Here is a 14,777-nt window from a genome sequence, read left to right as displayed (position 1 = left end):
ATGTCACTCCAATCCTTGTAATAACTCCAAGAATATCCGGCCATAAAAAGAATATTTTCCGAAATATTTTTTATTTATTTCTCTGATTTGTTACGGATTGTTTCCTGGTTTATCTCTTTCACGCATCATCTCTGAGCTGTAGGAGAAGTTTCCAGCCAATAGAGTTAACCCATGCACATCTCTTCCATCCAACAATTCTAAGAATAGAATATCTTCCCTATTTGAGAATATCTTCCATGTTTTGATTCCCACCGATTATCTAACCAAATTTGACCGAATCCAACACCCATACCAGCTCTGTCTAGGCCCTATGAACAAACCCATTTAATTTGGGCCGTTGAATCTCACTGGAACACCTTCAAATCCTCAACCCTAGTCACGGAAGTTCAAGAACAAATTTTTTCCGCCAAAATTTGAATTTCAAAAGGCTGAAGATGATATGCCCCTTATCCTGTACTGGGGTGTGAATAGAAGATGCCTTGGGGGTGACCTGGGGGTGCCCCTTAGTAATTAGGTTACCCCTCATCCAAAAGCGAGAGTCCGAATAACACTTGTCCTCCGGGTGCCAAAATCAACTTTTCGAGCCGAATTTTCCAAAAATGTTTATTTCCTAAAAATACATAAAAACACAATATTAGTACAAAAATAGAGTTCCAACAATACAGACATTGAGGACAAAGTAGACACAAAAATGTGTATATCAAATACCCCCAAACTTATTATTTGCTAGTCCTCGAGCAAATCTAATCTAGAAAGTAAAATGACTACACTTGGCACGTGCAGCAAGCCGTTAAACCACTAGGTGGCCCTAGTGGCGGAGTGTTGTCTCCGGAGGGTTTACCAGAGGTGTACCCACAAAACCTTTATACTTCAGACCCTAGCTATCTACAACGAACCTTGGAAGGCACTAAAGAATCTCCTTGCTTGGCATACTTATTGACTACAAGAGGAAGTACCCTGATGCGAAATTCCAATTGATGTACACGAGTTTGCACTCAAGCATACTAAAACTCATATATAAGTGACAGAGCTCTACTCAGATAGTTGCACTATGGACATCATATTCGGAGTCAAACTAATCACATGGAAAGATTAAGAGATGGATATAGAAAAAACATAGATGGTTTTGATGTTTACTAAGTGAACGACGTTTCCCATATCTGTCTGAAGGCCTTCGCCAAAATGAACCTATCCTAATGGATTGAGATACTAGTTTGACTAATATCAACACAATGGCATATACAAGGGAACCAGTGGTCGATAACCTAACTCTAGGTCAACATAACTGGCATATACAAGGGTACCAGTGGTCGACTTTATTGAATTTATTCCTTTTGGTCAAATGGTCTGGTCTCAATATATATATTTTTTTGGTAACTACCATTTTTTTTTCATGGTATCTCAATTACTCTAATTCACCCTAGCATTGGTAACAACTTGAATCGTGATCCCCACCTATCACTTAGAGAAACATAGTTTAAAAACAAAATAAAAATAGAAGTGAAAAGGACTCAACGAGATATGGTGCAACTATCATGTTATTTCTAACACCTGAGCTCTGTGCTTTTATGAATAGACTCTATAGATGTTTCCATTTAATCAGATTGGTTCCTCAACTCCTACAACCAAGATGTTTCCATCCACTTAGATTAGTTAGTGCCATCCTGAATACGCATAAATTTCTAGGATCTGGAGTTTATTTATTGCAACTAAGAGATTTTCCCATACCCCCAAACTTAAATCTAACATTGTCCTCAATGTTCTAAAGATGAAGTTAAAAGCATGAACAAGGAGAAACTGATACCACTGGAGGGAAAAGAAATAAGGAAGGATATTACCGTATCACATGAGCGCGGGAGCCTCCCAATAAATGCTAAATTTATAGTCATTAGCTAGACATCAAATACCTCTAAAGGAATTGTCACCTTCCAAAGTCGTATACCAATAGTCGAAACAATTGTGGATCCACAAGACCAAATAGAGCTAACACAAGTATGAGACAACTACATTGGTTTAGACAAATGAAAAGAAGAAGCACGTCCTCATCTAAGGTTTCTGTCAAGACAACTGGGTTTGCATGATTGAGCTTCATATGTGTGTCTCGATAACTAGAGTCATCCGCAAAATGGGTCTCTAATACCTGGGTTACCTCCTGCACAGTATCAGGAGGATCGGGTTGCGGAGTCTGAACAGACTCTATTAGTATCTCAGACGTACAAGGTTCGAGTCCCAAGTTAGGGACTCGAATTAGGGACACTTGACGATCACAAGAATCATCACTACCCCCAAACTTAGGATTTTGGCCACTCTCAGACAAACCTCTGATTATTTCTTCAATTTCCGGATCATCCCAGTTCTTAAAATACTCAAGAGATTCTTCTAGTTCTCTACTCCAAAACTTAGGATTTTGGTTGTCTCTACATAGAGTGGTCACAATATTCCTAATTTCTAGACCATCGGGTTCTTGAAAAAGGTCGATTGCTTTCTCTAAGTTATGATCAGGTGGTTCATCCTCTACTTGCTTTATATCTGCTATGGTCCACTCTAAAGCTTCCTTATTTTCTTGAAGCACGGTCTCTGGCCTATTCTCATGTTCACTATCCAATTCGGAAGCTATAATCACAGGAAAAGACTCGGGTGGGCCTAAAAATGTATAATTAGGCTCCAACTCAGGAGGATCTTTAGGCTCTTCGGAATAAGGGCTTAAGGTAGATTCGGTAGCTAGTAATGGTTCAAACCTAGATTTCCATTTATCGGTATATCAAACATAGGAATAGAATCCAACAGAGCATTTACTTGTTCAATGTTGCTATCATCGTCGAAATCCATGCTATAACGGGCTAGACAACTCTTTAATGGATCTTCTAACAAAGTGTTTGGTAATGACTCCTCGACTAATGTTCCTATCATGTTCACCTCTTCTATATTCGAGTCATCTAGTTCAGAGGGTAGCTTACTAATATTAAAAATGTTCAGCTCAATAGTCATATTACCAAAAGACAAATTCATAATACCATTTCGACAGTTAATGATCGCATTGGATGTAGCTAAAAACGGGCGACCTAAAATCACTGGTATTTGGTTCTCTGGGTCAGGGATAGGTTGGGTATCTAGGATAACAAAATCCACCGGATATATAAACTTGTCGACCTCTATGAGAACATCCTTGATCATACCACGAGGAATTTTAAGGGACTTATCAGCTAACTGAAGTGTCATCTGTGTAGGTTTCATCTCACCAAGTCCTAGATTAAGGTACACATGGTATGGTAGTAAGTTCACACTGGATCCTAAGTCAAGCAACGCTTTCTCAACACGGTACTTACCTATTGTACAAGCAATGGTAGGGGACCCTGGGTCTTTATACTTAGGAGTAGTGGTATTCTGAATAATTAAACTCACATGACTAGCTATGAAGGCTTTCTTCTGGACACTGAGCTTACGTTTTCGCGTACACAAGTCCTTAAGGAACTTGGAATAAGAGGGAATCTTCCTAATTGCATCTAATAATGGAAGGTTGATATTAACCTGCTTAAAAACCTCCAATATATCATTAAAGTTGGACTCCCTCTTAGTCGGAACTAGCAGCTGGGGGAACGGGGCTCTGGGAACAAAGCCGTGCTCATCAGGACCCTCATTCGTCTCTTTGGAGACTCTATCAGTCTCCTCATTTTATGGCTCATAAGGGTGAACTACAGCATGTTCACTTTCAGGTATGTCGACCTTATTATCAACTTTCCTTCCACTCCTAAGGGTCGTAACAGAGTTAACATGACTGTACGATTTCTCTCCTCTAGGGTTAGGATCAGTATGACTAGGGAACCTTCCTTCCTCTCTCTCATTAATATACTTAGCTATTTGGCCGACTTGAAGTTCTAATTTAGCAAAAGACTTGGCACTATTCTTAAATTTCTGTTTGGTTTCCTCTTGAAAATTACCCTGGATTTTTACTAACATTTCCTGGCTTTGTGATAGCATTTCCTGGCTCTTCCTTAATATACTAAGGGTTTCCTCTAAGCTAGTTATTCTATTCTCAGATGGGTTTTGGGTCTGTCCTGAAGGGTTCTTAGTATAACCAAAACCTGGGGGAGGCTGAGAATTACTAGATTACGTGCAATACATTTTACGTTTTAATCGTAATGAATTAAAATGCCATAGTCGTGTGGATATAGCATTTTTTAAGGTCAAAAGGAAATGTGGGTCTGGAAAATCTGGATTTGCAGAGTTTGCACTGATTTATGAAAAGAAATTTGCCAATTTAGCAGTGTAGTCACAATGGAAACGGCTGTAATGATTTAACATCTAAAGATCTAAAAATAGAAAAGGAAAGGAAGAACGTCTCTATTTCTCCGTATCTATTTGATGTCAAAACTGCTTTATTCACCAATTTGAACAGAAATCAGCCGCTCATTCCTTTTGCCTGTAAACATTATTATCATTCAATTTCTACCACAACAAAACCCTAGATTGGTTAAGCCTACTGCTATGTTCTTAGCCACTCCCACCAATTGTTTCATTAGTATATAACCAGTTTTACTTCCCAAAACCCCCATAACCATGTTTTGGCACAACACTCATTTTCCTCTATTGGTTAGTTAATGACAAACTTACACCTTTTTCCGCTTCATAACCTGTCATGAACTGCTGAATGCTGCGGCAGATAGTGGGAGCAATCCCATTTCCGTAATCTGCTCTGAGTTGTTTGTTCACCCGTCATCTGATGCTTTCAGCCTGGTGGTCAATAATCATGCCATTAGAACTCAAAAATCTGGCATGCCACTTGACCTTGAAGTATACTCTGAGACCAGCTTCAAAAACATGGATGATTTGTTCTCCAATAATCGCGCAGGAGTATCAAACTCTGCAACTCGACCTACATCAGAAACACATAACTAACTCAGTTGAACTCTGCCAAAAGACACGATTGATGAAGGAATGAATCAAATAAAAGTTTAAGAAGGATCCCATTGTAAGCTACACGGTCTAGTTACACAGCAGCTACTCGGTTATACTGGTGTAAATGGAAATGATCGAAGTTTTGATTCTGTGGATAATTTCTAAAATCATCCCAACAAGGCAAGTGCTCTACATATAAAACCCTTGTAAACAGTTCATTGAAAATTTAACACTGTGAAGTATGATCCATGTTATCTACTGGATGACTAGGATCGCCCAACAAAGGCAGGTTCGCATATCAGGATTGAACCCTATACCTCGTCCAAGCTCCTATCCTGAGTTTTATCACCATTACTCAAAGCATCCAAGTTTAAATGCAAATTCAGGGTACTGATGTACTCACCATCACTGAGGACCAGAACCAGATCACTATCAATAACGGTTGGAATACGATGAGCAATAGTGCAAACAGTGCAGTCTTTAAACTCTGTTCTGATAATTTTCTGGATAAGATTATCTGTGCTTGTATCAACTGAGGCTGTTGCCTCATCTAATACTAATATCCTTGCTTGTTTTAACAAAGCTCTACCCAAAGAAACAAGTTGTCGTTGTCCAACACTCCAATTATCTCCATTTTCCAGCACTGCCAATTATACATAGAACTCAACTGATTAGATACCTACAAAGTCGGGTACATGTCTTGGTATCTTGCGACTATACGGATCTTGCACATTTCATTTAACGAAAACCATAAAACTTTACCAGGGGTGTCAAGCTTTTGCTCTTTTTGGCGGATAACTTCTCCAAGCTGAGATTTATCGAGTGCCTAAAGGAAATTTGCGAACGTTGTAAAAGAGGATTTTAAAATTAAGCCTGGAATTGTAAACAAAGAGTAACACTAGGAGAAAAGGTTGGGATTTTAATTTACCTGCCAAACCTCTTGATCTGAGTGCTCTTCAAGGGGATCAAGATTGCCTCTAATGGTCCCTTCAAACAAAGTTGGATCTTGAGGGATGATACTTAAACGGCTACGTAAATCGTGAAGACCTATCGTTGAAATATCAATGTTATCTATGATAATCCTGCCACCTGCTGGTTCAATCAAACGGAACAGAGCCTGGATCAGAGTTGATTTCCCACTTCCTGTGCGCCCAACAATACCGATTTTCCTTGCACCAGGAAATGTGCAAGTTACTCCATGAAGGACCACCGGAAGGTTCTCCTTGTAGCGAACCTGCCAAGGTTAAAGAAGAGTCGGATAAGATAAAAGCGGTACACATATACATGTTAAACAGTTTTTCGGATGAAGATTTTGAGAAAAAATTATCTCAACTTCTTGGTAGAACGAAATAATAACAACAAACTCTTGACTAACGAGAAACTGACTTCAAACCTTTAAATCAATAAGCTCGATGGTTCCATTCTCTGGCCATAAGGGTGAAGGGCGAGAGTTCTCAATTATGGATGGAGCTTCACTTGTAATTTGACAGTACTGATTAATACGCTCAATGGAAATGATTTTGTTTTCAAGCTTACAAAAGCTAAGAATCCATCTTGACAATCGAGCGTTCAAATTAAGACCATAAGTCACGGCAAGACCTGCCATACCTGTACAGAACAACAGCAAACAAGAAAGTTTGTGAAACCAGTCGAATATACAAAAAGATGTGTCACATATACTAAGATAAGGTAAGAAAGCACTACATACTTGGATCAATACTTCCATGCGGGAAACTCACAAGCAAAGTCATGCAGAACGCAAACACAAATGTCGAAAGTAATTCCATGCGCAAGCAGAGCCATTCAATGGCTGCAATGCTGCAAAAGAATGGACGGGCGAAGCAATCGAGAAGGTATAGGTTCCTCTTCATAAATCGTTTTTCTTGACCAAACCCTCTAATGGTAGCAGCTCCGGCGATTGATTCCCCAAAGAGATGGATAATAGGAGATTTTTGGATGCTAACAATGCGAACAAGTTCCCTTGACGAGGCCATGTAGTATTTCTGTATTTTACATAAACAAGACTTGTAGGAATACATACTCCAACCTTTGAAGCAAGACTACAAACATAACTTTGCATTAACTGGCACAACAAATAAAATAGTACTACGACAGCGAATAAGGATGCATGAAATCAATAACCAAACTGAAACATGATTGCTATACAGGAAGCCGTATCATCTACACGAGATACAGAAAAAATGGATGTAAGATATGTTTGCAATATAAACTTGAGTTTGAGACATATATAAATACACCACATTAATACACCACATTGAACCGCACTATAAATCCGGCCAGACCCAATATAGATCTAGCCTGGACCTAATCCGTTCTATACACTATTCACAAATCAAAACTACAGAAGATTAATAAAAATAAACAAGCTTGATATTTCTGAACACAGAATGATTTCTTCTGAAGTATCTAAGGAAGATTAATTATACAAAGGTCTTGAAAATTTTCGTTACCTGCATCCACAAGCAAGCGATGGCCATTGGGATGACAAGAAGTAAGACTTGCCATGTAACTGTTGTCATTACACCAACTATACCGAGAAGTTGTATTGTCGTAGATGCAAATCCACCAAGTCTGAAAGGAATATCAAGATCCACAACACTTTGATCCACGGAAACCTGGTATTTCATAAATAACCATGCAGATAGAGAATGTAAATTGAGGCAACATGACGGAATTTCATGAGGAACAATACATTTACAACATAAAACTCACTCGGTTCAATATTCTTCCAGCTGGAGTAGAGTCGAAAAAAGACATTGGCGCCCTAAAGACACATCTAAGCATCTTTATGAACAACTTCTGTGCCGCTGCTAGACCAAATGTAGCTACCAGAACAGCCCTAATGAAAACAAACCATGAGCTCCCGAATGCAAGGGCCATATAAACAAGAAGAAGGGTCATATTACTCGTCTTAGGATGGTCTCCTTTGGTTTGTGGATTTGCCCAAGCCATCCACCAGTTGCTTGCTATTTGGAGGACTTGAAATGATACTTGCGCAAGAATAATCAATGGAACCAGCAATCCTTTATATGCTGCAGCCATATACGACAAGTAGACCTTCATGCTGACCTTTCCTCTCTCCCGTTCCTCTTCTTGAACAAGTTGTTTTTTCCTCGACCGTTTTGCTTTCTTTTTTTCCTTCATTGCTTTTCGATCTGCAACTGATTCTTTCTCTCGGACTTGTCCCAAACTATCTAGATTACTCGCTGTTGAGTCACATTTTTTACTGAAGACTACAGAGCCCACTTGAGAAACATTTTCATCTGAATCATCTGAAGTTTGCATGGGAATGTCCATAGAGCCAATTGCTTCATGGTGGGCACAAACCAATGCATTGAAATCTGTACCAGCTTGCAAAAGATCATCATATTTTCCAGCTTGTATGATCTGGCCGTCCCTCAGAACCTGTAAAAGGGGATGAACTTATCACAAGACATTATCTTAAAGATGCAAAATAATTTTAATTGTCATTCATAAAGATCGTTATATTTATTTTCACTAGCTTTTCATTTTCTTTACAGTCAAAAGTTTAGCCTCAAATAGTGCAGTAAACAGCAGAAATGCAAAAACTTAAGGAGACTGTACCAGTATCAGATCAGCAGCTGGTAGAAACTCAACCTGATGGGTAACAAACCACTGTTTTTGTGGCTAGTGCTGTCATAATATACTCCTGCAGTTCAGTTTTAAAAGTTTAACCAGAAATGCCAAGTTATGTAAACCATTCTCCAAGTTCAGAACTACAGATTCAAGGAATCAATTGAAGTACTTTTTACCTTAAATAATTCTGATCCAGTGTGTGCATCTACAGCACTGAAGGGATCATCAAGCAAATAAATGTCCGCATCCTGATAGAGAGCCCTGGCGAGCTGCACTCTTTGTTTTGGCCACCACTAAGGTTTATGCCTCTGTCACCAATTATGGTCTGGTCTCCATGTGAGAAAAGTTCCAAATCCTTTTTCAGAGAGCAAGCATGGAGAACATTCTTATACTTTGCCTTATTCATTGGGCTCCCAAACAGAATGTTGTCCTCTATGTTGCCAGATTGTATCCAAGCTGACTGAGAAACATAAGCTGCAGACCCACATACTCTAACCTAAAAGAGCACCAGTAATACCAAGAAAATGTCAAAAAATAAGTCACCAACTTTACAGGGAGACGGTAACAAACAGTCTCTCTTTTGTATTTTTACATCAGCTCTTTTCTGATTTTCTCAATTTTCAGAGGTAAGAAAAAACAAATTTTAAATATAAAGATATGTGATTATTAGCTTAGTTCTTTTTTGACAGGTAAGATGAAACAAAGAAATGTGGTTACTAGCTTGATATAAACAACATACTTCTCCAGAGACTTTGGGTATCTCTCCGAGGATGCAAGAGAGGAAGCTCGATTTACCAGCACCAACCATGCCGCAAACAGCAACACGCATCCCACTCTCCACTCTCATTTGTATACCTGATAATGTCGGCCTAGTGCAGGAAGGATCCCAGCAAAATTCACCATCTTTAATTTCTATGGCCATATTCGTAACACCTCTAGGAAGAACAATTGTAGCATCTCCTTGAAGCTCTTCCTCCTGCAGAAAACCCGCAATTCTGTCCAAAGATACCTTTGTTTGAGCCATCATTGATACCAAATCCGGGAAATTCCTAAGTGGTTCTTGAAGGATTCGAAATGTAGCCAGTGCGGAGAGAACACTTCCAGCTGTGAGTTGACCACCCAACAGTATCGATGTACCAAAAGTAACAACAGAGACAAAAATGGGGGAACCCCAGAAAATGAATGTTATAAAAGCTTGCGAGTAAAGAGCCTTCCTTAGCCACCTGAATTCCACATTTCGCATGTCTTCCAGAATCAATCTATACCTATCTTCCCATGCTTGCAACTTGAGAATCCTCATATTCCTGAGACACTCTGAAGTTTTCCTCATCCTTTCATCCTTGGCAGTCATCAACTTGTCTTGATAATCTTCTTGCATTTTTGCAAGAGGAACAGTAACCACAATGGAGATAATAGTGGCAACTAGGGTTGCCAATGCAGCAATTCCAACATTTATGTATAAAATGGCTAAAGCAAGAATAATTTGCATAGGAAGCATCCATATATCGTGGAGATACCACGAGTAATCACCGACTCTTTGCACGTCAATCGCCATATAATTTACTATCTCACCACTGGTGTGGCTCTGCCTGGCTGAGCTTGAGAGCCTGAGGCCTTTCCGATACACCATTGCTGTTAAGGCTCCTCTTACATGCATACCCAAGATATCTACCCCTAAGTACCACTGCCTAGTGCTTAATGTTTCCACTAACTTAGAAATAAAGAACACTCCAGCTAAAATGTAACCCTCGTTAGGAAAAGCTTGAATCCCACCTAAATAATCGACAAAATAGCGAACCATGTAAGGGCCTACATATGAAACCAAAGTAGTCAATCCAGCAAATACAGCGTTACAAGCAGCTTCCTTCCAGAACGATTTCAATATAGCCCAAGCCAAAGAGGGCTGTTTAGAAGGATTCTCAGCCTTCAATTTCTCCCAATTAGAGTTTAAAACCTTATAAGATGTCTTTGATCGATCTTTTGGTGCTAAAAGAGGAATATCCCTGAGCTCAAGAGGACTTTTTGCACCAGTTGATAGCAGTGGGTTCAACCATGAAAGTGTAGCTAGACAAAAAATTCCTGCCCCACTATAAGGAGTAACCTTAAGACAACCAGCTTCTTCCTCTTGCAGCAATGGCTCTTGAAGACCAGCATTTCTATATACTTGTATCCCAGTAACACCTCGAATCGCAACGAAACATAGAAACGCAATGGCTGGTATGGCGACAATATTATCCACAACATGCACATTCAAAATCTCAGACCCATTTGCAAAGAATCTTTTACCATCAACATATAGTGAACACAAACAGATAACAAAAGTGACTAACCACCATATTCTTACCAACAATGGGTATTTCTCTAGCCCCTTGAATTTACAGTGAAACGCAGAGAAGCTTAACACAAACCAAGCTAGTATTTGAGCTATGGGTAAGTATATAAGTGACCAGTCATCTCTATCATCTCCTCCCCTAATTAAACTAGTAATATCAAACCCTAAGGCAAATACTTGTAGAAACAATACATAGAAACAAGAGCAAACAGTAATCTTAAATGCAGTACCAATCTGAATATTGTGAATTGAATCAGAATAGTCATCTCCTCCGCCTCGCCGTTGTCTACCAGTGGCATTTGATCCGTCTTCTTTGATGAGTGAATTCCCTCTATCAATACTACTCAAAATCCACTTACCTGATATGAATAAAAGATAGAATATGAATAACGATAAATGGATCGAAATTGATGCCTTTTCCAATATAGGTAATTCTTGAAACCCCTTAAGAAGGGATTCCATATTCGTCTCTGTTTCTGTTGATCTTCTTTTGTTTTTGAATAATGAATAAGATTTGATTGAATAATGAAAAAGGTCAGTAGTATCTGGGTTTGAAGAAGTGATGAATAATAATAATAATAAGTTGTTCTTATGAGCATTTCATCATATAGGTAAGATGTGAAAAAACCAATTGCTTAGAAACAACGACAGGTTTCAGAGATGGGTTTTTAGATAAAGAATCTGCAGACACATTGCACATGAATACAAATCAGATTTTTGTTTCTCATCTACCCAAATCACGGTTACCCAAAAACCAAAAAAGAAAAACTACCAGAAAATTTCTCTCTCTTTTTCTCTCTGTCTAATTCTAACGTAGTTTTATCTCTTTTAACAAACCACAACCAGACAAAAGAAACCAAAACCAAAATAAAAGAAATCAGAAAACCCCAGACGGTAAAATTGTAAAGTGAGCCGGTGCAGATTGCCGAGGCTGCTCTGATTTGTGTCGTTATAAGAGCAGCTGAGCAAACAGCAGCAGCAGCTTCTGCACCACCTTGTTATTATTAGAAGGAAGGAATCAACAAATTGGTAATGATGGTGAGATTTATTGACAGTTTCTGAATGTGAGTTGTTGTTCTCTTTCTCTCTCTCTAACAGAATTGAGCTTCTTCTTTGATGTATCGAATGTACATGTTGATGATATTGATGTACTTACCAAAACTATTCTGTTTTGATTTTTTAGTTCCAAAAGAAAAAACCTCTGTTTGGTTTCTCACTATCTCATTAAATAAGAGAGATAGATTTTAGAGACGTGAGAACATAGAGTTCTTTCTGAAAAAAGGAATGTGTATGTTTAGTGGGATTTACACATAATAAAATTACTGTTGTCATGTGTCACAATGTCCATTAATGTCTCTCAGATTGAAGTGAAGATCCTTGGTAGGAGTATACAAAAAAAAAAGGATATTAGGGTTTTTGTTCCATTGGGTTGTATCGTAGTGGTCTTTGTAGGCGCTGGTTTCGTGGTGGAGTCTGATAAAGCCGTGAGTATGAAACCATTTGTTTTTGGACTAAAGTTTTTAGTTTATAAATTATATTTATATTTATGGTATTAACGTGATCATGTACTATCAAAATCTTGAGTTACTTTGGATCATTTTTTTATTTTTTATTTTTTTTGCTTGTACCGTATTTTCTAAAAGGCTCGACTTTCTTTCATTTTTCTTTATATTTTGAGTACAAATATCTTGATTAGTAAAATAGGCATCAAATCATGTCTTGCCAATTTTTGACACCAAGGTTCGGCTGTTGGAGGACTGATTTGGATGCATGACTGAAATTGTTTACGGTGGTATCGCGAGGCTGTTCACCGTAGAGTTCTAGTGACTCAAAAGCAATTTCATTCCTAAACTCATGGTACATGGGGTGGTGGAGAAAGCATTACACCTACTTTTGACCATCCAAACAAACACGAGGGGTGAAGATGTTCGTTGGCTTTATGGAAAAGAGATTTAGAGACAAAGTAATCTGATTTTTCTTTGGTGGAGGGTGACTACTCCTGTTTAGGACCATGTTTATTAAAGAAAAAAAAAATGTAATTACAAGAATATCCCTGACCCTCGTAATCCAAAGGGGTCAAAGAAAAAGAATAATTACAAACAAAAAACACAAAATTGGCCAAAAAGACCAAAAGCAAAAATTCCTGGGTGAAATAGATTTCTAGGATTTGATACTGTTAAAGTCTGCGGGCATCCAACTCAAAATCAATTGGCAATGAGTGGAGCGGCCCTTCCATATTATATTTTAAGTTCATTATGCGGAAACTAGTGATGTGAGACTATTGTCCTTTCACACCCTCCCTCACGTGTAAGGCCAGACATTCGGCCTAACACGTGGACCTACGCATGTGTGGGTCATGGGTGTGCAGGTGACATTCGGTCACGGTCCACCCCACGTACAGGTCATACGAGTGACCAGTCATTCGGTCACGGGTGCACATGTGAACCAGTCATTCGGTCACGGTGGCCACTAATTCGGCCTACAACCCGCGTACGGGCCTAGCACTGATACCATGTTAAAGTCTACGGGCATCCAACTCAAAACCAATTGGCAATGAGTGGAGCGGCCCTTCCATATTATATTTTAAGTTCATTATGCGGAAACTAGTGATGTGGGACTATTGTCCTTTCACACCCTCCCTCACGTGTAAGGCCAGTCATTCGGCCTAACACGTGGACCTACGCACGTGTGGGTCATGGGTGTGCAGGTGACATTCGGTCACGGTCCACCCCACGTACAGGTCATACGAGTGACCAGTCATTCGGTCACGGGTGCACATGTGAACCAGTCATTCGGTCACGGTGGCCACTAATTCGGCCTACACGCCGCGTACGGGCGTAGCTCTGATACCATGTTAAAGTCTGCGGGCATCCAACTCAAAACCAATTGGCAATGAGTGGAGCGGCCCTTCCATATTATATTTTAAGTTCATTATGCGGAAACTAGTGATGTGGGACTATTGTCCTTTCACATATACTGTTTATATGGACAGTAATAAAAGAAATACTGTTTAAATAGCCACTTTGGATATTTCACCCAAAAAAATGTAAATAATCTAGATATTTTTGCCTAAAATAACCTTAATATGATATAATTTCTAGTGTAAGAGCTATTATTGAGAAAAGAAATAGATATTCGTTAAATTACAATTACTACTCCTACACAGTAAACGCCCGGCTTGTCTGTTAATCACACTACTTCATGTGCTAGCTACAATATTATATATCTTAAACATTACTCGAGCTAATATTCCCTACTTGTCCACCACCACCAATAGCTTTGTCATCTACTACCAACCTAAAGTCCTAAATCGTTCATGTAACTTATATCAGGAATCTTGTTCTTTTTCAGTGGTGCCTAGTACTTTTCTCGATTACCTATACATCCACACCACCAGCACTGGACGCTCCTTTTTTCGGATACCTAAACGGCAGAAATATACTGGGCAGGCACGCAGGTTGTACACACATTATTGTAATCAGAAACCACCACCTAGTTTTACCTATTTAGCTTACCAATATAATATAACGAAGCTCATCAATTCGATGTGCAACAGAGTTCGCTCCTTGGTGGAAAGGCCTGTAGATTCAAAAATAGTAGAAGTTAACTTAAGGTAGTTGCAAAACCCATGACAATTACTTATCTCACCCACATTTTCCATTTTCAGGTAACTGCTAGTTAATTTTTTTTGAAGACTAAACAAGATTAGAGAACAATTAACTGGGAATTAAATCTTGTGTACTTACTGCAGCTTATGTTTCAGAGCACCACCAAAAATGGATTTTTCTGGATTGGCTAATTTAGTTTCATTGGTAGCCTCTGAATTAATGATCCTTATGCATGTTTCCTGACCAAGATACCAGCATTCATGGTTTGTTGTTCTCAATTTCCAAAATCCAACATTTTATAGAGAAATCATGATCGGTGTCCA

General features: G+C 38.9%; 1 pseudogene; it reads right to left on the bottom strand.

Moving 5' to 3' along the window:
• Positions 1 to 4,268: 4,268 nt before the first annotated feature.
• Positions 4,269 to 12,181, bottom strand: LOC113318125 (annotated as a pseudogene).
• Between the last annotated feature and the right edge of the window lie 2,596 nt (positions 12,182 to 14,777).

This window comes from Papaver somniferum, chromosome 10, assembly GCF_003573695.1.
Source record: "Papaver somniferum cultivar HN1 chromosome 10, ASM357369v1, whole genome shotgun sequence".
Classification (NCBI taxonomy): domain Eukaryota; kingdom Viridiplantae; phylum Streptophyta; class Magnoliopsida; order Ranunculales; family Papaveraceae; genus Papaver; species Papaver somniferum.
The sequence above is the reverse complement of the archived record's forward strand: the minus strand, read 5'-3'. Positions and strand labels throughout refer to the sequence as shown.